Source organism: Erinaceus europaeus, chromosome 10 (genome assembly GCF_950295315.1).
Source record: "Erinaceus europaeus chromosome 10, mEriEur2.1, whole genome shotgun sequence".
Classification (NCBI taxonomy): Eukaryota; Metazoa; Chordata; class Mammalia; order Eulipotyphla; family Erinaceidae; genus Erinaceus; species Erinaceus europaeus.
Genome location: NC_080171.1, coordinates 37,964,439 through 37,986,217, shown reverse-complemented (window position 1 = coordinate 37,986,217; position 21,779 = coordinate 37,964,439).

Genomic DNA, 21,779 nt, shown 5'->3' with positions numbered 1-21,779 from the left:
ATAATGTACAAATACAAGCTCATTAAAAAAAAAAATCACGGGAGTCGGGCTGTAGTGCAGCGGGTTAAGCGCAGGTGGCGCAAAGCACAAGGACCGGCATAAGGATCCCGGTTCGAACCCCGGCTCCCCACCTGCAGGGGAGGTGCTTCACAGGCGGTGAAGCAGGTCTGCAGGTGTCTATCTTTCTCTCCTCCTCTCTCCATTTCTCTCTTTCCTATCCAACAACGACAACAACAATAATAACTACAACAATAAAAACAACAAGGGCAACGAAAGGGAATAAATAAATAAAATAAATATTTAAAAAAATCACATTAAAGTGCTATCTTGGAAAAAAAAACACACTTCTTAGCCAAGATAAGGACAACTGTTTCTAACCACAATTCCACTTTAAAAATATTTATTTCCATAATTGCCTCTAGGTTAGTCAGTACTTCATGGTAATTTATGGTGTCTGACAGCAAACTCTAGAAATTTTCAAGCAGACAGTTTTCATATTATATAACAATGATTTGATCACTGATTCAGTAAGAGCTCCAGTGGCATCATTTTTGCATTTTGATTAAATAATTTCACTAACTTGAATAAATAATCCATATACAGTTTGTGGGTCTAAGTTCTCAAGACCCCAATAAATGTTTTAATCAAAAACAGAGGTATAACATTTATTTGTATAAGCCCTAAGACTTCTGCCATTGCTGATGATCCTCTAGCATTAGAAGATGCCAGTGGTTTGCGCTTAACACAAAAATATTTACTACTCTCTGTGAAGATATGTACAGATATAGTTTTCATACCATAGATGGGTGAATTTGGAGGCATATTGGGACTGTACTACTGAGTTGGGGACTAAGAAGGACTCTTCTAGCCAATAGCAGAGACAAACAGTATTTACAGCAGTAGTGAGGGTGATATGGCCAACTCATCTGGATTCAGATTTGCTCCTGCCAAGTGTGGGCCAACTAACAGGGTAAGGGGTTGTTATTGTTGTTGGTGGTGGTGGTGGGGAAACCTCAATGTAGCACTATTACTCTATTATACATGGGTTCACAAGGCTTTTGAGGTTTAAATAATTATTATTTTTATTAATGACTTCATAGTAATTTATAAGATTATAAGATAAGAGAGGTATACTGCTTTGCCAAGTGCATGACCCAGCTTCAAGCTCTGCTCCATCACTTTGAAGCAAGCTTCAGTGTTGTGCTCTTTCACTTTTTCTCTGCCTCTCTTCCTTGTCTGACTCTTGACTATTGTAAAAAGTAGAGATAATATGGATAGAGTTCCATACCACTCCTATAACCAAAGTTCTGACGCCCCCCCGCCCCTACCACATACACTGCCCCATGAAGCATAACCAGTTCTCCCAAATCTTAGAAACAGGTTGGATTTGGATATATATATATATATATATATATATATATATATATATATATATATATATATATATTGCAAGTTCATGTGTTTTAACTCTATTCCACTTCTGAATGAAACCATTTGGTAGTTGTCTTTCATTTGCTTCACTAAAAGAGTTCTGAGGGTTTTTTTGTTGTTTTATTTTGTTGGTTTGTTTTTTACTTTTGGTCATCTCTGGGGTTTCACTGCTCCAAAATGACTTCTTTTTAAATAGAGAAAGAAATATAGATAGACAGACAGACAGACAGATAGATAGACAGACAGACAGACAGCACAACACTGAAACTTCCTTGAATACCAATGGGGGTCAGTCTTGAACCTGGGTTGCACACATGGCAAAGCCACACACTATTCAAGTGAACTATTTCTCTGACCTGACTTCTGAGTTTTAATAAACTCTTACTCATCAGGTGGAAATAAAAGAGTGAGGGTTAACTTCTGGGATGAGGATGCTGGGCAGAACTGAGCTCTTTGGGAGAGTCCCTTCCAACCACCTAGAGGAGAAGTAAGTAACCAGTAGGGGACACCAGTCCTTACTGTAGACCAAACATACTAGCTCAGAGTTCCACTAATGAGATGGATGGAATCCCAGTGAATGCACAGTTGTATCCAAGAATGCTTTAGGAACTACATATGACTTGACTACCTGGGCATTTCTAATTCTAAGAAGCAAAGTGTCACACTACATTAACTTCCCTTTCATACATTTTTCTTTGTCTGACATTAAAATATGAATTTAGACCACAGGGTAAAGTATGATAGTTTGGAACTGCATACTGTCATCAGAGAAATTATTCCCACAAGGTACCAGTCCTCTGTATTCAGCCTTGCCGGGAGCTGTGCATTTTGGCCCTGTCAGGTACCTTCTCATATAAGCTGCCAAGTCATTCAACTAGCTGTTTGATGTTGCAATTGCTGATGTTATAGATCAGTCGATACTCAAATCTCTATCTTATAGGAATACTGACATTGACATGAAACAGCTTGTTAAATCTGGCACTCTATATTGCATACTTGGCCTCTGGAGCGATGTTATACAAAGGGAAGGTGTGTCATATCTAAATATATAGACTACATTGCTGAAAAGAATGCTAAGCATGGGGGCCAGACACTGGCTCACCTGATAGAACATACATGTCACCACGTTCCAGGACCTAGACTCAAGTCCCTGGTCCCCACCTGTAGTGGGGAAGCTTCACACACAGTAGAGTAGTGCTGCAGCTATTCTTCTTTCTTTTCCCCTCTATCCATCTCTCTACTGAAATAAAAGAAAGAAAAAGGAATAGAAAATATGACTACTGGGAGTGGTGAAGTAATCACACAGGTACCAAGCCTCAGTGTTAAGTCTGGTGGCATGTAGAAAAACACTAAACAGATTACAAGTATTTCCCTTAAACAATGCAGAGTCTTGAGGGCTGGGACTATGTCTTCTTAATTTCTTAACTATAGGACATTACCTGCTCCCTTATATTTGACATTCAAAATAATTTAGATCATAACTTCTATGTGAACAATGAATGACTGCACAAACCCCCCCACACACACCTTTTTTTTCAGGTGCTCCCATGTTGTGGCCAAGGGCTCAAACCTGGGTCCACCTACATGGTAAAGTATGTGATCTACCAGAGGGATAGAATGGTAGGAAGCATGACTAGGGACAAGGAATAATGGATCTGATATGCCCTGTTGTTAAAATTCGGGGCTTCAGCTGGCCGGGCTAGCTTCATGGGCGGGTAACAGAGACGACCAGAGACACATGGCTGGGCCGGGAAGCTGTATTTCTTTATTCAGAAACAACAATTTATAAACTAAACCAAACTAATCACCAAACAGAACTCTGTTGCCTCTTTCCCCCGCGGCGGCGCCAAGCACTCTCGAACTCTGCAACTCTGGAACCCTCTCAGGGTTCCTTGGGGCGGGGACAAGCGGGCCCGTGAAACTAGCAGGACTGAACCAATTTTCTTAGCAGGGGAGAGCTAGAACAACCCAATGTAAAGCATACAACAATGCCCACTCTGATAATATACAGTGGTAAAAGAAGTAGATGAAACAACTAAAGGCCTATTGAAATAAATAGACTGTCACCGTCATATGACTTAGGATAAGGTCATCTCTAGAATCCAATTGGTGGGCAAAGTGGTAAATAATAGTCAGAGCTCACCAAGTAGGATGTGTCCTTTGCCCAGCTCCAGCCCAAGGAAGTGCAATGGTACTAGTGGAAGTGCCAGTGCTGTGGTGTCTCTCTTTCTTGTTTCTCTCTGTCTTTCAGTCACAGACAGCCTGGAGCAGTGAAATCATGTACCTGGTCATAAAAGAAAAAAACAAAACAAAAATGATAATGAAATTGTTTTACTTTATTGTCATTTCTATGGATTCTTACTATATCACAGCAAGAGTGCACACTATCAACATGACTTATCACCAACAATATGAAGCATATTTATTTCGCTGAGATAGTGTTTATTAGATGCTTCTACAATAAAGTTGCTCTTTTTTATCCTGCTTTTTCTGCAATAAAATATTTTTTTAAAGAAGTCACTGTGCACAATCCACACTAAATGAAGGAGGAACGATTATCTTCATTTCTGAGGGAGCAGCATCTCCATAAAGTATTTGGAATTCTTCTACACAATAGATTTTAGCTTTCCTCCCTTGTTTATTTGCTTCATCAATTATTTATATATATATGATTGTAGAGTCACAGATATTTGATTTAACCTCTGGGTTGTAATCCAATGCTTCTTAGTTGTGTGTACACATATTTCCAAGGTCTGTTTTCTGGGAGGGCCTAGAAATGACAATAGCCAAATAGGAACAAGCACCACTTGGGAACAGATCTTAGTATCTAATATTATTCCTAAAAAAAAAAAAAAAATGTCTCCTAGGAAGAGATGTCTGATTCTAGAAGTGGAGCAGACAATGTACAAGATAAACTTGGAGCATCTTATATGACAAGGAAGCAAAGAAGTGCTAATAATAAGAATAACAAAACAGTGGGGATACTGCAAAGAAATACAGGAGCCAATTGAAGGGTTGCTATGGCCAAAGCGAGCACAATTTAAACAACAAAATAAACTAAGAAGCATTGGATTACAACCCAGAGGATAAATCAAATATCTGTGACTCTACAATCATATACATAAATAATTGATGAAGCAAATAAACAAGGGAGGAAAGCTAAAATCTACAGTGCAGAAGAATTCCAAATACTTTATGGAGATGCTGCTCCCTCAGAAATGAAGATAATCATTCCTTCTTCATTTAGTGTGGATTGAGCAGTGACTTCTTTAAAAAAATATTTTTACTACAGAAAGAGCAGGATAAAAAAGAGCAACTTTATTGTAGAAGCATCTAATAAACACAATCTCAGCGGTATAAATATGTTTCATATTGTTGGTGATAAGTCATGTTGATAGTGTGCATTCTTGCTGTGATGTAGTAAGAATAGCACATTATCTCTACAATCTTCTTCCCACAAGCCCTTGCCTTATATTCTACCCATGAGAAAAATATCAGACATATTAAGTGTAGAGGTTTTTTTTGTGTTATTCCTGACCAGTACTCTTGTAACTCAGAAAAACTGTTACACTCTCAAGGACCCTGTGAAGACAGGATGCCTAAAGGTAATGTGTGCAATGTGGCACCCTTGGAATACTGGAATAGAAAAGGAATATTCAGTGAGAACTAATGAAGTCTAAATTAGCCTAAGTACATATTGATCATTAGTTTTGCTTCATGAGTTGTGACAGTGGGAAGAAGGTTTAGAGTATATAGGGGGAGGGAGGAGGTTCTCTGCCATTTGACAACTTTCTAGAAATCTAAAGTTGTTCCAGAACAAAAAGCTCATTTTTAAAAATCCAAGACTTAGAAGGAAAAGAAAGCAAGGATATTTGTTTTCTCTTTGGTTTTAATGCTATATTGTCCTCTCCTAGGTAAAAGAAGAAAGAAAGAAAAAAGTAACTTGTCCTCAGCTACTATTTTATAAAATTGGTCACTGCAGCAAAAGTGTATCTGCATACGACCAAATGGAGGATGTATACTTTCCTTGCATAGAACTTCACTGATGTTCTCATCTAGAGCTTCTCTGGCTCTTTCTGCATTCAGCTGCAGTTGGCCAGTGAATTGGCTGTCTTCTGGAGTATGACAGATTGCTAACAGCTCTCCCAGACCAATTTACAGCCTGAAACTCTCCTGAGCTAAAAAGAGGAGAAATGCTGATAATCTCCTTGCCACTGACTGTTTTGAGTCTCACTGATGCTTCTGAAATTTTTTTGTACAGATTTTATTTATTTATTAACACAGGACAGAGGGAGAGGAGAGACCCAGTGGTGGTACATCTGGTTGAGCACACATGTTACAATGCACAAGGACCCAGGTTCAAGCCCCAGTCCCCACTTACACGGGGAAAGCTTCAAAAGTGGTAAAGCAGGGCTGCAGGTGTCTCTCTGCCCTTTCCCTCTCTATCTCTCCCATCCTATGAATTTCTGGCTGTCTCTAGCCAATAAATAAATAAAGATAATAAAAAAAATTAAAAGAGAGAGGGAGAGGGAAACCAGAGTATCATTCTGACTAGGATGCCAGGGATCAAACTCAGAATCTCATGCTTGATAGTCCAATGCTTTAGACACTTCACAACTCTCTGGATCTGTTTCTGAAATACTAGAAAGGTAAGACCTCCTGAAAGGGAGCTTAAAAAAAAAATTTTTTTTTTTTCGGGAGTCGGGCTGTAGCGCAGCGGGTTAAGCGCAGGTGGCGCTAAGCTCAAGGACCGGCGTCAGGATCCCGGTTTGAGCCCCCGGCTCCCCACCTGCAGGAAGGTCCCTTCACAGGCGGTGAAGCAGGTCTGCAGGTGTCTGTCTTTCTCTCCCCCTTTCTGTCTTCCCCTCCTCTCTCCATTTCTCTCTGTCCTATCCCACAACAATGACATCAATAATAACTACAACAATAAAACAACAAGGGCAACAAAAAGGAATGAATAAATAAAATAAAAAAAAATAATAATAATAAAAAACTAAAAAAAAAAAATTAAAAAAAAATTTTTTTTTTCATAGATACCTTGTGGCACCTTCCCACCAATAATGATTCCCACTTCTTTGAATTTATACTCTTTTCAGTTCTCTTGTCCCAAGAATATTCTCTTGTTTTCATAGCACGTGACTGCTTTCCTGACCATTGCTGGTGGAATGGATCTATTGTGCCTTCCGCTATAGAGCACCCATTAGGACTTTTTCCTGTTGATTTAGATTTGGAGCTGAGATGTCCACTTCACAACTCAACTCGTCTCTAGAATAGACAATGAAAACTCTTAGGAGCTATGGCACAATTATCACTAGTCACGCTGGTATCCTGCTGCTTGTAACCAAAAGTACTACTGATTTAAAGCAAATATCTTTCTAGTGAGTATAGAAGAGGCTTACAAGGGGAGCTAACTTAATTATGTGGAAAGTCTTGTGCTAGGCCTATTGTATTTATTATCCTGAGAATTTCTGTATCTTGGTTAAATTAGAGTTGGTCCAATATTATGATCATGGAATCTATGTCCTCATCAGAATTTTTAAAAATATTTTATTTATTTATTTATTCATGAGAAAGAGGAGGAGGAGAGAGAAAGAACCAGACATCACTCTGGTACATGTGCTGCCAGGTATTGAACTCAGGACCTCACTCCTGAGAGTCCAGTGCTTTATCTCTGTGCCACCTCCCAGACCACATCAGAATTTTGACACAGCTTCTAGATTGAACTATCAGTGTCCATCAAATATCTTCAGACAGTATGAGTTACACTTTTTAAATCCTTAGCCATTTTTTTGGGAATATTTACGGTTGTAGATAATTTTTGGTGCCCAAGATTATAGTCACTAATTTCTTGAACCCAGAGCCCTAATGGTATTTGGTGAAATTATGGTTTCTAGATTTAGGCATGTTTAAACATCAACCCCTAGAGTTTTCAGTTATATGAACCAATAAAAATTCTCTTTGCTAAAGTTGGTTTGAGCTGTACTGTTGCAACTTGAAATCAAGAGTCCTACTAATGGATTCTATTTTTGTGCCCTAGAGTTCCCCTTCTATCACTATTTTCATGATCATCTTCTTTAAGATCTTTGACTCATGTCTAAGGCTTCCATTCTTTCTCCACCCCAAACCACCCCCAGAAACCCTATAGAGTGTGTGTGTGTGAGTGTGCGATTATTTCACTTAAAGCTTAACATGCTAAGGAGCTATTGTGCTCACTGCTATGATGTGAAGACAGATACAAAGGAATTGAAAACTCACAGATGCATAAGAATGGTCAAGAGTAATATAGGTGTTTCCAATGTTTTAACCCATTGCATTTTTTAACCAAATTATTGAGGGATATTCTATTACATTTGCATTTTTATAGATATAGAAACTGGAAGAAAAAATGTCAAAAATATGCCTTAGGGCATATTACAGGCTTGTGCCATTCCCTATCTCTCTCTGATCAGCAAACTAAAGCTTGAATTCATGAGACCTGAGTCAAATGACATGCAATGTCATTATATATAACAAAGAAGCAAAACCCCACAACTGGAAACAAGAATGAACTTGAGCACGTGGGGCAAACACCTAACTAGTATTTGGAGGCATTATTTATTCTTAGCACACTAGTAATGATGCATAAAGACTTGTATGTTTTCCATGAAATTTCACTATTTTAACTAAAACTAAAATGATTCACAGAATAGCAAATATGAATAAAATCTTTTTGTAAATTTTATATGTAACACTTTCCTCTTTAAGTTCTTTAAAAGCAACTAATAGGGGGCTGGAAGGTAGTGCAGTGAGTTAAGCACACGTGGCACGAAGCTCAATGACCGGCTCAAGGATCCCCTTTCGAGCAGCAGTGTAGCAGGTCTGTAGGTGTTTTTCACTCCCCCTCCCTGTCTTCCCCTCCTCTCTCCATTTCTCTCTGTCCTATCCAACAACAACGATAGTAACGACAACAACAATAACAATAAAAAATTTTAAAAAGGGCAACAAAATGGAAAAAATGTCCTCCAGGAGCAGTGGATTTGTAGTGCAGGCACCGAGCTCCAGTGTTAACCCTGGAGGCAAAAACAAAACAAAACAAACAAAAAGCAATTAACATACTGTATCCTCAGTCTTTTCTTCTTTATAAATCTAATTTAAATAATTTAACATTTAAAACTATTATCATTTTAAATTAACATATTAATTTTTGCTACCAAGTTTTCACAGAAGTTTTACACCTCTGTGATTCCCCTGTACCCAGTAGACTCTTTTATTTCCAAATAGAGGGTGAGAGATAGAAAAGAAGAGAGAATGGTCCAGGAGGTGGCACTATGGATAAAGCACTGAATTCTCAAGCATGAGGTCCCGAGTTCAATCCCCAGAAGCACATGTACCAGAGTGACATCTAGTTCTTCCTCTCTCTTCTCCTGTCCTCCTCATTAATAAAATCAATAAAATATTTAAAAAATAAAAGATACACCAAAGCCCACTCCACTATTTATGAAGTGTCCCTTTGCATGGTGCTCCCATGTAGTGACTGTGGGCTTTACACATGGTAAAGTGTGTGCTCTGCTAGGTGAGCTATTGCCACTTAAAGTTATTAAACTGTGATGTATTGCACCAAACTAAACGATTCTGGGGGTAGGTGGGGGGTTCAAGATCTGGAAGACAGATTGTTATGTGGAAAACTGAGAAATGTTACACATGTACTATTGTATTTTATTTTACTGTTGACTGTAAACCATTAATCCTCCAATAAAGAAATTTTAAAAATTGTTAAACAACTTTGGAGAAATAAAGTTTGATGAGTAACATGGCATATATACAGGCAACAAAATAATGATATGTTTCAACAATTTAAAACATTACTTAAAAGATTGTTTGAACTAGGGATGTATCTGTTGCATGTGTGTGCACATATGTCTATGAAATGTGCAGCTTTAAATTTAACTGATCAGCAGCTGCCCTTAAGCAATGATGCTGGTTTTTAGAGATGGTTTCATATGACTCTAAGTGATAACTATCACTTATAAGTGCTGGAGTGATGGCACAATGGTTATGCAAATAACTTTCATGTCTGAGGCTCTCACGTCCCAGAGGTTGCCTCTCTAGTGCCACCCTAAGCCAGAGCTGAGCAGAGTTCTGTTCTCATTCTCTCTCTCCCTCTCTCTGTCTCTGTCTCTTTCTCCCCCCCATACCTATGTTCATAGCAACACAATTTGTAATAGCTAAAACCTGGAAGCAGAGCAGATGTCCAATGACAGATTAGTGGCTAAAATAAATTATGGCATATACACACAATAGAATCATACTCAGCTGTTAAGAATGACAGGGTCGGGAGTCGGGCTGTAGCGCAGCGGGTTAAGCGCAGGTGGCGCAAAGCACAAGGACCAGCATAAGGATCCCGGTTCGAACCCCGGCTCCCCACCTGCAGGGGAGTCCCTTCACAGGTAGTAAAGCAGGTCTGCAAGTGTCTATCTTTCTCTCCTCCTCTCTGTCTTCCCCTCCTCTCTCCATTTCTCTCTGTCCTATCCAACAACGACAACAACAATAATAACTACAACAATAAAACAACAAGGGCAACAAAAGGGAATAAATAAATATTAAAAAAAAAAAGAAATCAAGAATGACAGGGTCAATGTTTTTGAATCATCTTCGAAGGAACTAGAAGACATATCATATTAAGTGAGCTAAGCCAAAAAGAGAAGGACAAGCACCAAATGATCTCACTTATAAGTGGAATTTAATAAATAGGGACAGGGAGGGAGATCATGAAATGAAATGTGGGCTGGGCATTGTGTATTGCATCAAAGCAAAGGACTTTGGGAAGTGTGGGGGGAGAGAACTGTAGGATCCTGATGCGAAATGAAATTGTACTCATATATCAATGACTGCATTATAAAGCATTAACTCCCTCAATAAAAATAAAATAAAATATTTTTTAAAATAAGTGATACACACGAGTTAGATCAAGTTGACTGACAGACTCAACAACTCTCAAGAATGATTTGTTGTTTTTGAGTAAGTTTTTTTTTTCTTTCAGGGTTATTGCTGGGGCTTGGTGCCTGCACTATGAATCCACTGCTCCTGGAGGCTATTTTTTCCCCCTTGTTTATTGTTGTTACTGTTACTGCTGCCATTGTTGTTGGAAAGGACAGAGAGAAATGGAGAGAGGAGGGGAAGACAGAGAGGGGGAGAGAAAGATAAACACCTGCAGACCTGCCTCACCACTTGTGAAGCGACCCCCTTGCAGGTAGGGAGCCAGGGCTCGAACAGGTATCCTTACACCAGTCCTTGTAGGCTAAGTTTAATATTATCACTTATTTTGTTGCATTTCTCTACTTCTCATTTACAAAACAAAAATACTGATATTTATGTACACATTTGTACCAGAAAAGAAATTTATTATAAAAAATTAAAATTTCTTGTAATCTTATATGAGAATTCCATCTACCCAGAAAGGAAAGATAGGTGGTTGCCCACTAACCTGGAAGATTATTTATCCTTGGATTTACCCAATTCCTGTCCCAAACACTTGAGGTCCGCAGGCAGGGAGAGCCAATTCCCAAGGCTAAATTCCAGGTCAGGTCAGACAGAGATGGCCAACCTAGTGAACTGAACAAAGAAGTAAACCTAAGTAGGTGACAGAAAAAACATAAAGAAATAAAAGAACAGGGACACCAGAATTGAGTAAATGTATTTGGATGGATGCTGCAAGGTTGAACTGTCATGGAAACAAGCAGAGAATCCTTGGGGTACAAAACCCTTAAGGGGTTTTCTAAGGAAGAAGAAAATCTAATTCAGAGCATGAGTTCTGTGGAGAGATAAGCTTGCAAGCCAATAAAGAAATCATTTTCAAATACATTTTCTTTTAGAAATATTCAGACACTCACATAAGGAAAGAAGAGAATAATGACAAATCCTTATACAACATCACTCCACTTCAGCAGTTTTCATAGTTCAGCCAATCATCTTTCACGTACTAATTTATTATCCTTGCTAGAATATTTTAAAGTATATACCAGACATCAGGCATTTCATATTCACCATTACACACTTCTAACTGGTATGTTATAAAGCATCTTTAACTGATAAATATATTTTAAATTACCAGGTCTTTAATGTAATATAATGATATGTTTATATTAAAATTTCTCAAAGATATTTTGGCATTTTGTTTTGGATCAGAATCCAAACAAGATTTAGTTGCTGATTTTGGTTTTGGTTGTTCTGCTTTTTTTTTTTTTTTTGGTTGTTTTGTCTTAATATTCTATAGTAGTTTACTTTGTCACCTTTGTCCAAGTCTCTCTGACTTATTGGATAAACTGAGCCATCTTTAAAAAAAACATATTATTTTATTTATTTTGGGTAGGACAGACAAAAATGGTGAGGAGAAGGGGAGACAAAGAGGGAGAAAGACAGATAACTACAGCTCTGCTTTGCTGCTTTTGAAGTTTCCCACCTACAGATGGGGACCAAGGTGTCAAACCCAGGTCCTTGTGCAGGTAATATGTGTGCTCAAGCAGGTGCATCACCACCTAGGCCCCTCAATTATTATTTCTAATAATTTTATTGGAGTTTTTTGAGGATCTTTTATGTAAATTATCAGCGAATAGTGACAATTGCTTCTTCCCAATTTTTAAATTTTGTAATTAATTTATCATTGAGATTTTATTCATCCAAGCTGACTTTTTGAGATAGAAAGACAGAAACAGAGATAGAGTGAAAGAAAACACAGCACCAAAGTTTTTTTTTCAATGCAGTGGGGGACAGGCTCGAACCCTGGCCATGTGTGTGTTAAAGCAATTGAACTATCCGGGTGAGCTACTCTTACCAGAAAGAAAATATATTGAGTATGATGTTGACTGTGGGTTAGTCATATGTGATCTTTATTACATTGAAGCACTTTTCTTCTACATCCAATTTATTATTTTGTTTAATGGAGCCAGGGCCTTACATAAGCACAGTTTCATTGCTCATAGTTGCTTTTTCGCTCAGATTGAAAGGCAGAGATACTACAGCATTAGGGTTTTCTCCAGCACCATAGCAATTCCCATGTGGTGCCAGGAGTATAAATTAAGACAAAGGAAGCATGTGTTATTTTTCACTAATGCATGCCCCAAACATGTACAATGTTATAATTTAATAATACTTTAATAAAACTTGAAATAATGCAATTCAAAAGTTACTTCCTATAAAACTCTAAGAGAAAGTATATAAAAAATGAAAAATTCATATTATCTAATCTTGAATATTTTGCCTTTTGCGATTTTCATTTTATAGGATCTACTGACTCAAAAGTATATAGTGGTATTCTCATTAAATATTTCCATCTTATGCATGCTGTAATCTTTCTTATCAAACCAATCTATTTTCCTACTCCTGTGAAAATGTCTACATTTTTAATATATAATTCTAGTAATTTTAAAAGTCAGCATTAACTACCATGGCATGTTAGCTTACAATAATAAATATGCACTTATTTCAATGGGCTAATAGAATATATTTCTAAGGCATAATGTCAAGACAGACACTAACATAGACATAGCCCTAGTTTCTACCTAAAAATATTCTGCTTAGACTAAAAAATCAATAAATTGCTATCTAAACTCCCGTAGATATTAGGGTGGAAAAGCAGCTATCATGTATCAAGACTTACTGTCTCATAGGTTATTGTGCCTTCACCACTTAAATTAATCCTCCTGTTCTAGAGCGATAGCTCAGCCAGTAAGAGCACTAATTTGCAGGTCTGAAACCCCAAAGGCCACAAGTTCAATTCTTGGCACCACCTTATAACAGAGCAGTGCTTTATCCCCCTTCTCTCTCACACATAATATATAGATAATTAAATCTTTAAAAAAAAATGTAATCCAGGGGCTAGATGGTGGTGCACCTGGTTGAGCACATGTATTACCATGCCCAAGGATCTGTGATCAAACCTCTGGTCCCAGCTTGCTGGGGGAAAACTTCACAAGTGGTTAAGCAATGATTTAGGTGTCTCACTCTGTTTCTCTCCCTCTCTATCTCCCTTTCCCTCTGGATTCTTTTTAAAACTTTTATTATCTTTATTTATTTACTTATTGGATAAAGACAGCCAGAAATCGAGAGGGAAGGGGATGATAGAGAGGGAGAAATACAGAGAGACACCTGCAATACTACTTTACCATTTGCAAAGCTTTCCCCCTGCAGGTGGGGACCAGGGGCTCAAAACCGGGTCTTTTCACATTGTAACTTGGTCAGTCAGGTGCACCACCACCCACCACCTCCCCTAGATTTCTATCTGTCTCTACCCAATAAATAAATAAATAAATAAATAAAATAATTTAACCCTTCTGATAACTATGAAATGACTACCATTTGTCCAACTCAATGAAAAGGAGCAGAAATACTTGAAAATAGTCATTATGAGAAATCCACCCCCAGAACTTAGTTTTGTTTAATATGCTTGAAATTAAGATCAAGAAGTTGTGGTGAACTCTTGGTTTCCATAGAGTGGAAGGGAAGAGAAAGGAGAATATTTATCAATCTCAGACACTCAAGTATCCTGAGGGTGTATTGCCTAACCCAAAAGTTGGCCAATGATGGACAGCTTGAAGGCATAGAGAATGTAGGTCAAAGGCAAAGATTCTGTTATTCAAGTAGCTATTTTGCATTCTGTCCCCTTTTCTCCATTCCTATAGTCATTGCCTTGGGCTCAATTCTCCTTATCTCTCTTCTAGATTTTTTTCATGAGACCAGAGATGGGAATTTTAAACTTGAGTTAGAAGATTGAGATAGTACATAAAACAAAGCTCTCATGGAATCACAATCACTCAATTATTTCACACAAAGCATAGCATACATGACTTTGTGTATACAATCAAACTCATTTCGCATGCATCAAAGTTGGAGGACCCATGAGTTAACATTAACAGAGAAAGAGAGAGGAAGAAAGTTTATAAGTCACACTAGCTAAACTAGGCTTTCTTCAAGATGATTATCAATTTCCTTGTGTTGATGGTAAATGGGTGGGGGAGTTCAACATGTTTCCTTGGCTTCATTAATATCAAGCCTCTGTTACTTCAGTAAGTAATTAGAGTTTTTCCTTTCTTATTACTATAAAAGTTTACCAACCTCCTACAAAGGGATTCACTCCTGAAGTCTTGAACTTTATTTCTAGTCTTGAACTTTTTTTAAGTCTTGAACTTTATTTGCCTTAAACTTTATTTCTAGGATAAAAACCTGACCATATCACATTCCTTTTTTTTTAAAAAAAAAAATCCTTTCAGAGACTGAGTGCTGATCTTCATTTCAGAATCAATAATTATAGGTCAGTCACAAAGCCACCCTTATTCCAAGTGGAGAGATAGCTTATAGCCCATTTCCTCCACATTCACATGAATGAGTTTTAGAAGGGCTTGGGTCATAGTTTGAGGTTTGGCTCAAGCCCACTTACAAAACAATTTTCAAAGTAAATTATTTTTGTAAGTTTATTTATTTTGCATAGATATAGAGAGAAGTTGAAAGGGGAAGAGGGGATAGAGATACCTGTAGCACTGTTTCACCACTCATGAAATTTACTCCCTGCAGGTGGGAGGTTAGGGGCTTGAACTAGGATCCTTGCACACTGTAATGTGCACACCTAATCATGTGTACCACCACTAAGCCCCCACATTGGTTTATTTAAACCTACGTGGGCAGAGTCATCTAATCATTGCAGCCTCAGTTGCTGAAGACGGCACAATTCAAGACTACTTAAGATATCAAGTGAAGGATATAAATTTATGTCTGTCAGAGTGAAATAAGGATGTGCTATTCCAAGTAACTGTATGTTTAAGGAGGAAACAGGAGTTATTCACATTCTGTAGCTGTTATTGATAAAATCTGGGCTCTGGGCTTGAGGAGATAGCATAATGGTTATGCAAAAAGACTTCCACACCTGAGTCTCTCAGAAGGTCTCAGGTTTAATCCCCAGCACCATCATCAGCCAAAGCTGAGCAGTAATCTTCCAGCCCCCTCTCCATGTCTTTCTCTGTCTCTATCATTAAAATGAACAAATAAATAAAATACTGGGAAAAAATCAGAGCCCTATCAACTTTACAACTTCATACTCTGTCACTACTCCTGAGCATAATATACTCTCATCTCTTTCAGCAGCTAGTGTACTATAGGATCCTTCATTCCTCTGCATGTTCAGAACTCTATCTGTAACTCTCCTTCTGCTTCCCCCCCTGTACATTTTTTTTTCCAACCAGTGTTATTGCTGGAGCTTAATGCCTGCACAATGACTCCAAATCTCCCATCAGCATTTTTCCTTCCTGTAATTTCCTTTTTTGGTCTTGCTTTCTAGAATTTTTCTGAGAATATTCATAAGTGGCTTCACTATAAATTATTCTTTCCTGATTTCCCATCTTCAAGGTAAAGGTCCCCATTTATCTTCTCATTTAAGTCAAAGATCACTTTTCTTAATTTTGATTTGATTTATTATTTACAGAAAGAAATGGAGGAGGAGAGGAGAGAGGAAGGAAAGAGAAATGTGGGAAGAACATAAGAGGAAGGAAAGGAAGGGCAAGGGAGGGAAGAATATGGGTAAGATAGATTAGGTTGGCATTTAATGTTATTGTGAATGTTTTATTATGTTACACTTCTCGAAAGTGGGTAGGGCAGGGAGATCAAAGAGATTGTTTCTGGGTCTCAGAGGTAACTCACTTGGTAGAACATACACTTTACCAAATGAGAGGACCTGAGTTCGAGTCCTAGCCACCACATGGGAGTACCATGCAAACAGAAAGTGCACAAGAGTTAGAAAGTTCTCTGGGAGCACTTGGAATCATGCAGGCTCAAAGCCCAAGCCAAATCCTGCTAGAAAATAAAGTTCCTCCAAGTATATCTCCTTATTGCTCAGGAGTCCACAAAATTTCCTCCAGAACATCTAAAAGTATTCATATCTCATTCCTCCAAGCTTATTTCATACCTACTCTCATACCCAGTCAGGTTTTCTTGACAAATTCATTAATTTCACTCATAATTTTTACTGCACCAGCCCCCCTCCCACACTTTTCACTGTTTTACATTGCACTTGCTCAGTCATGTACAGTTTGGGGGAGGAAAGGTGTTTTGAGAGAGACCCCACAACCACATAACTTTTATCATAGTATCTTTCTATAATCATTCTATTTTAGATTCAGTTATTATTGATAATTTTACTATGCCTAATTTACAAATTGAACTTTCCCAAAGATATGTATAGGGAAAAACAGATTATAGAACTTAGTATGATCTACAGTTTCAGGAAATCACTGGGGGCAGGGGAGGGTTCTTGGAATATTTTCTGCAAGCTCTCATCTGGCCTTCTCAAGATGAGCATTTTCAATTCTGTGCTGCACCTAGTTACATCATAAAGCAACCTACATTAATTTGACTATCAAGGTCAGCACATTCTTTTCTCTACCTCTTCATCTCCAGGAATTAAGTAACAAGAGAGTTTCATTGGCAAAGTAAATGCATATTTGCCCATTTATTAATTCACTCATTCCACCATCCACTGACTCACTCAATAAACATTTGCTGACTTGACAAAATCAAAGGTACCAGCCAGATGTCACATAATCTACTTATACTAGAGATATGAATCATTCTTTGAATCTTACTTTCAAAAACTCTTCTTTTGCTCTCTTCCTCTTGCAAGAACCCCCACAACTGTTCTTATCTTATTTCCTTTGCAGGTCTGTATCTTATTTTCTCTAACAACTTTTGATTCCAAATTAACTGTACAGAAATGGTCAATTGACAGTTAGAGCAGTTCTAGAAGTGTCTAAGAGTTTCAAGTTTACTTTTCAATGCTTCAGGCAAAATTTTCCTGAGGGGTCATTCCTTGTCTAGTTTTGTTAGAAATATTTTTTCTCACCCCATTGGCATGGGTGTTATTATTATTTTTGTTTCAATTTAAGGATTTATTCCCCAGAAGAAACCTTGATATAAGATGTGAATTTGTGTAATCTGATTGAGGTAGTATCCATTAAAGTAGTCAGTAGTGACATTAAGAAAGGTTAGAGTTTACTGTGGAATTGGGAGCAGAAAGAAACACTCACCAAATCCAGATCTACACATAAGCCCACTAGTTAATATTTTTTTGGCTGTCAAAAATATCTTTCTAGCTTAAGAACTAGAAAGAAGTATTTTTTTTAATCAGGAATTTCTCAGCAGTTTTATCTGAAGGTTGGCTTTTTTAGGGTGTGAAATTTTTAGGGTTTGACTCATAAAAGCATTTACATTGACCTTTTGTTCAGTCTGCTTTGAAAATGTTCAAGATGTAATGGATCTAAACATTGGTAAATGCTTTTAATAAAAAATAAATTCCATCTCTCATGGGAAGAAGAGGTCATATTCTGTATTTGTGCAGTGTTAGGTAGCTATAAGTGAAAAGAAAATTATAGAGAAACTGATGACTAAAAAAAATCCATCCCTGGGAGTCGGGCGGTAGCACAGCGGGTTAAGCGCATGTAGCGCAAAGCGCAAGGACTGGCATAAGGATCCCGGTTCCAGTCCCTGGCTCCCCACCTGCAGGGGAGTCACTTCACAAGCGGTGAAGCAGGTCCGAAGGTGTCTTTCTCTCCCCCTCTGTCTTCCCCTCCTCTCTCCATTTCTCTCTGTCCTAACAATGACAACATCAATAACAATAGCGATAACTTAAACAACAATAAAAAACAACAAGGGCAACAAAAGGGAAAATAAATATAAAAAATTAAAAAAAAATCCATCCCTCTATGCAAACGTAACAATTTATGATCAGAGAACCCCACCGCCACCCCAACAAAGGAAAGGTTATTCCAAGGCATTTATATACAGTGTATTATCACTGAAAAGCATTCACTTTTGTAGTGATAGACATCTTGAAACTATCAAATATACCAATTTATTGAATTCTTGCTAAAGCCCTCTGAGCTAGGAAAGCTGGAGTTCATATTCTATGTTACAGGGGAATTTGGTAAACCAACTGCTAAAATGGCTCCCGATAATACTCTTTCGGCATTCCTGCTGTATAATCTCTGCCCCCTTGAACTGGAACTAGTGACTTGCTTCTGATTAATAGACTACCCAAAATGTTGATGGACTGTCACTTTTATGATTAGGATAGTAAAGATTGTGATTCCTCTCTCTCTCTCTCTCTCTCCAAGTACAAAAGCCTTTATTAGCAAGCTTAAGCTTGGGTCCCAAGAGCCTCCACCCAGGGGAAGTCTTGCGATCGATTTCTCTCTTAGGAGTATATGCCCTCTATTGTTTTTCAGCTTTCAGCCTCTTGATGAAGCCAGCAGCCATGCTGAGACTGTCACATGACAAAGAACTGAATCCTACCAACACCATGTGAGCTTGGAAGTGGATCTCCAGTGAAGACTTGAAAGGGTCAGAATCATTCTAAAGAGAACCCTAAAGTACAAAAGCAGATATGTTATGCTGACTCCTGACCCACAGAAAATGTGAGATCACAAGTGTGCATTATCTTAAGACCCTTTGTAGCACTTTGCTATCTAGCATTAGATAGCTAATACCAGGAGATAAGATTGTATGCAACTCATCTGTGGAAATATCCAAATACAGTCACATGTTCTCTGATGCTCCTTCCATCCCAAGGATAGTTTCTTGTTCTCTCTGCAGCATCTGGGCAGGCTTGTGACAGCTTCCAAACAGAGTGCGCTGCAATTGATGCTTTGTGACTCCTAAGACTGAGTTGCAAAAGGCTCCTACTTTTGTGGCCCAGGAGATGGTATGGTGGCTAGGGCTTTGGACTTATGAGCACAAGGCATCGTATGTATCAGGGTGATGCTTTGGTTCTCTCTCTCATTAATATATAAATATTTAAAAATAAACAAGCAAAGGCTCCTCCTTTGATTAATAATTCACTTTTGAAATACTGAATGAACTTGGAAGAAATTCAGTCACTGACTACCCTAACTAAGACTGCTCTAGTATAAGGAAATCAAATTACATAGAGAGGCCTTGTGCAAATACTCCAGTCCACAGTAGTAGTATTAGGCTACTCATTCCAGTCCCAGCGTCAAATGTGGAAGCAAAGAAGCTTCCAGGATGATTTTAGCCATTCAGGTCTTCTCAACTTCAACCTCAATAACATGAAGCAAAGACAAATCATGTCTACTGTGCTTTTTCTGAATTCCTATCCAGAGAGTTCCTAAGGATAGTGAACTGGTGGGTGTTTTACTCTACTGACTTTTGAGGTGGTTTGTTACACTGTAATGGGCAGCTGGAACACTTCCCAGTGTTGCCAGCTTGTAAATAGTAAGAGTTGAAGTTTAAATCCAAGATTTCTGATTCTGACTTCAGCATTCTTTCTGCCACTCCAGATGTTGTCTTCTTTGTCTAGTATGCTAATGTTTCTTTTTATTTGCAATGAGAGAATTTCTACTACTTCGGTGGTCTACTCTGACAGCACATTGAAATCACAAGGGAGGTATTAAAAATACTAATGTCTGAGTCCCACCTTCCCCAAGATGCTAACTTTTTGGCATGGGATTTTCACAAAACCTCCTAGATATTTCTGACAGACAGCCATATTTGAAATCCTGCTTTATACCAGTTCGCCGATCAATTAAATTTATCACAATTAGCAGTGCTTCAATCAGTTCTCTCTCTCTTTGCCTCCAGGGTTATCGCTGGGGTTCAGTGCAAATCCCTTCTTCTCTGTTCCAGTCTCTTGGAAACAGAGCTGGCAGTCAGCTGAGGTAAAGAACAAACACCTCATCACAGACCCCTGCAAGTGTCAACCCGGCTTTGACCTAGCACGTTATGATTGGGCCCTCCTCAATCGGTATCGAACAGGCCATGGCCCGTGCACCGCTATGTTCCATCGCTGGGGAGCCAGAGACGACCCGAACTGCCCCTGCGGCTACAGACAGACTATGACCCACATAGTCAATGACTGCCACCTCTCCAGATTCAAAGGAGGTCTCGAAACTTTACATCAGGCTCAACCTGACGCTGTTGACTGGCTACCGAAGAAGGGCAAACGCTAGAAGAAGAAGTGCAAATCCCCTAATCCTAGTGGCCATTTTTTCCTTTTTTTTTTTTGCATTTATTTGGCAGGACAGAGAGAAATTGAGATAGGATGGGGAGATAGAGAGAGGGAAGGAGAAAGATAGATACCTGCAGACCTGCTTCACTGCAGGTGGAGAGCAAGGGCTCGAACCTAGGTCTTAGTGCAGAGTACTGTGTGCGCTTAAGTAGGTATGCCACTGCCCAGTCCCTCAGTGATGGGTTTTCAATAACCCATCCTATTGAATAAAGCAGGGGCACAGAGAACCCAAAACAGTATATTTGTGAATCATAGTTATATTAAAGATAAATGATTTATACATATATATGTTCTATTTTATATACTGCATAGGATTCAGTGTGACTGAATGGGAACCATTGTGTGTGCATGAGTATTTTTGAAGGCAGAAGATCCCCTTTCCAACATGTGGACAGGCAGGGTGCTACAGAAGTACCAGGGGTTACAATACTGCTAAAATCCTATGGCTAGATAATCAGTCTCTTGGGGATATAGCTTAAGGAAATAAACACATCCTTCCCAAACAGATCTATGTATACCTATGATCATAGCAAAAAAAAAATTTAATTACTTTTATTTATTTATTAATTTTATTTTCCCCTTTTTGTTGCCCTTGTTTTATCGCTGTTGTGGTTATCATTATTGTTGTTATTGATGTTGTTATTGGATAGGACAGAGAGAAATCGAGAGAGGAGGGAAAGACAGAAGGGGGGAAGAGAAAGATAGAAAGATAGACACCTGCAGACCTGTTTCACCACTTGTGAAGCGACCCCTTTGCGGGTGGGGAGCCGGGAACTGGGATCCTTACGCTAGTCCTTAAGCTTTGCCCAACCCCTTATTTATTTATTATTGGATAAGAGACAGAGAGAAATTGAGAGAGGAGAGGGAGGTAAAGAGGGAAAGAAACAGAGAGACACCTGCAGACCTGCTTTACTACTTGTGAAGGTTTCCCCTTGCAGGTGGGGACCAGGAGCTTGAACCTGGGTCCTGGCACACTGCAATGTGAGTGCTTAACCAGGTACACCACTGCCCAGCTCCTGCAAAACAATTTGTAACAGCTCAAACTTGGAAGTAACCTTGGTATATAACAACAGAAGAGTGGCTGAGAAAACTGTGGTATATATACACAATATATGAAGGAGAGCAGTTAGAGGGATGGGGGAGGAGGGGCTTTGAGGTCCTGGTACATGCTGATAGAAGAGGACCTAAACTGGGGGTAAGAGTGTTTTAGAGACACCTATCATGGCAAGATTAGAAATTGTACCCATGTGTCAACAACTATACTGTAAACCATTAAACACCCCCCCAATAAAAAAACTCTCATACT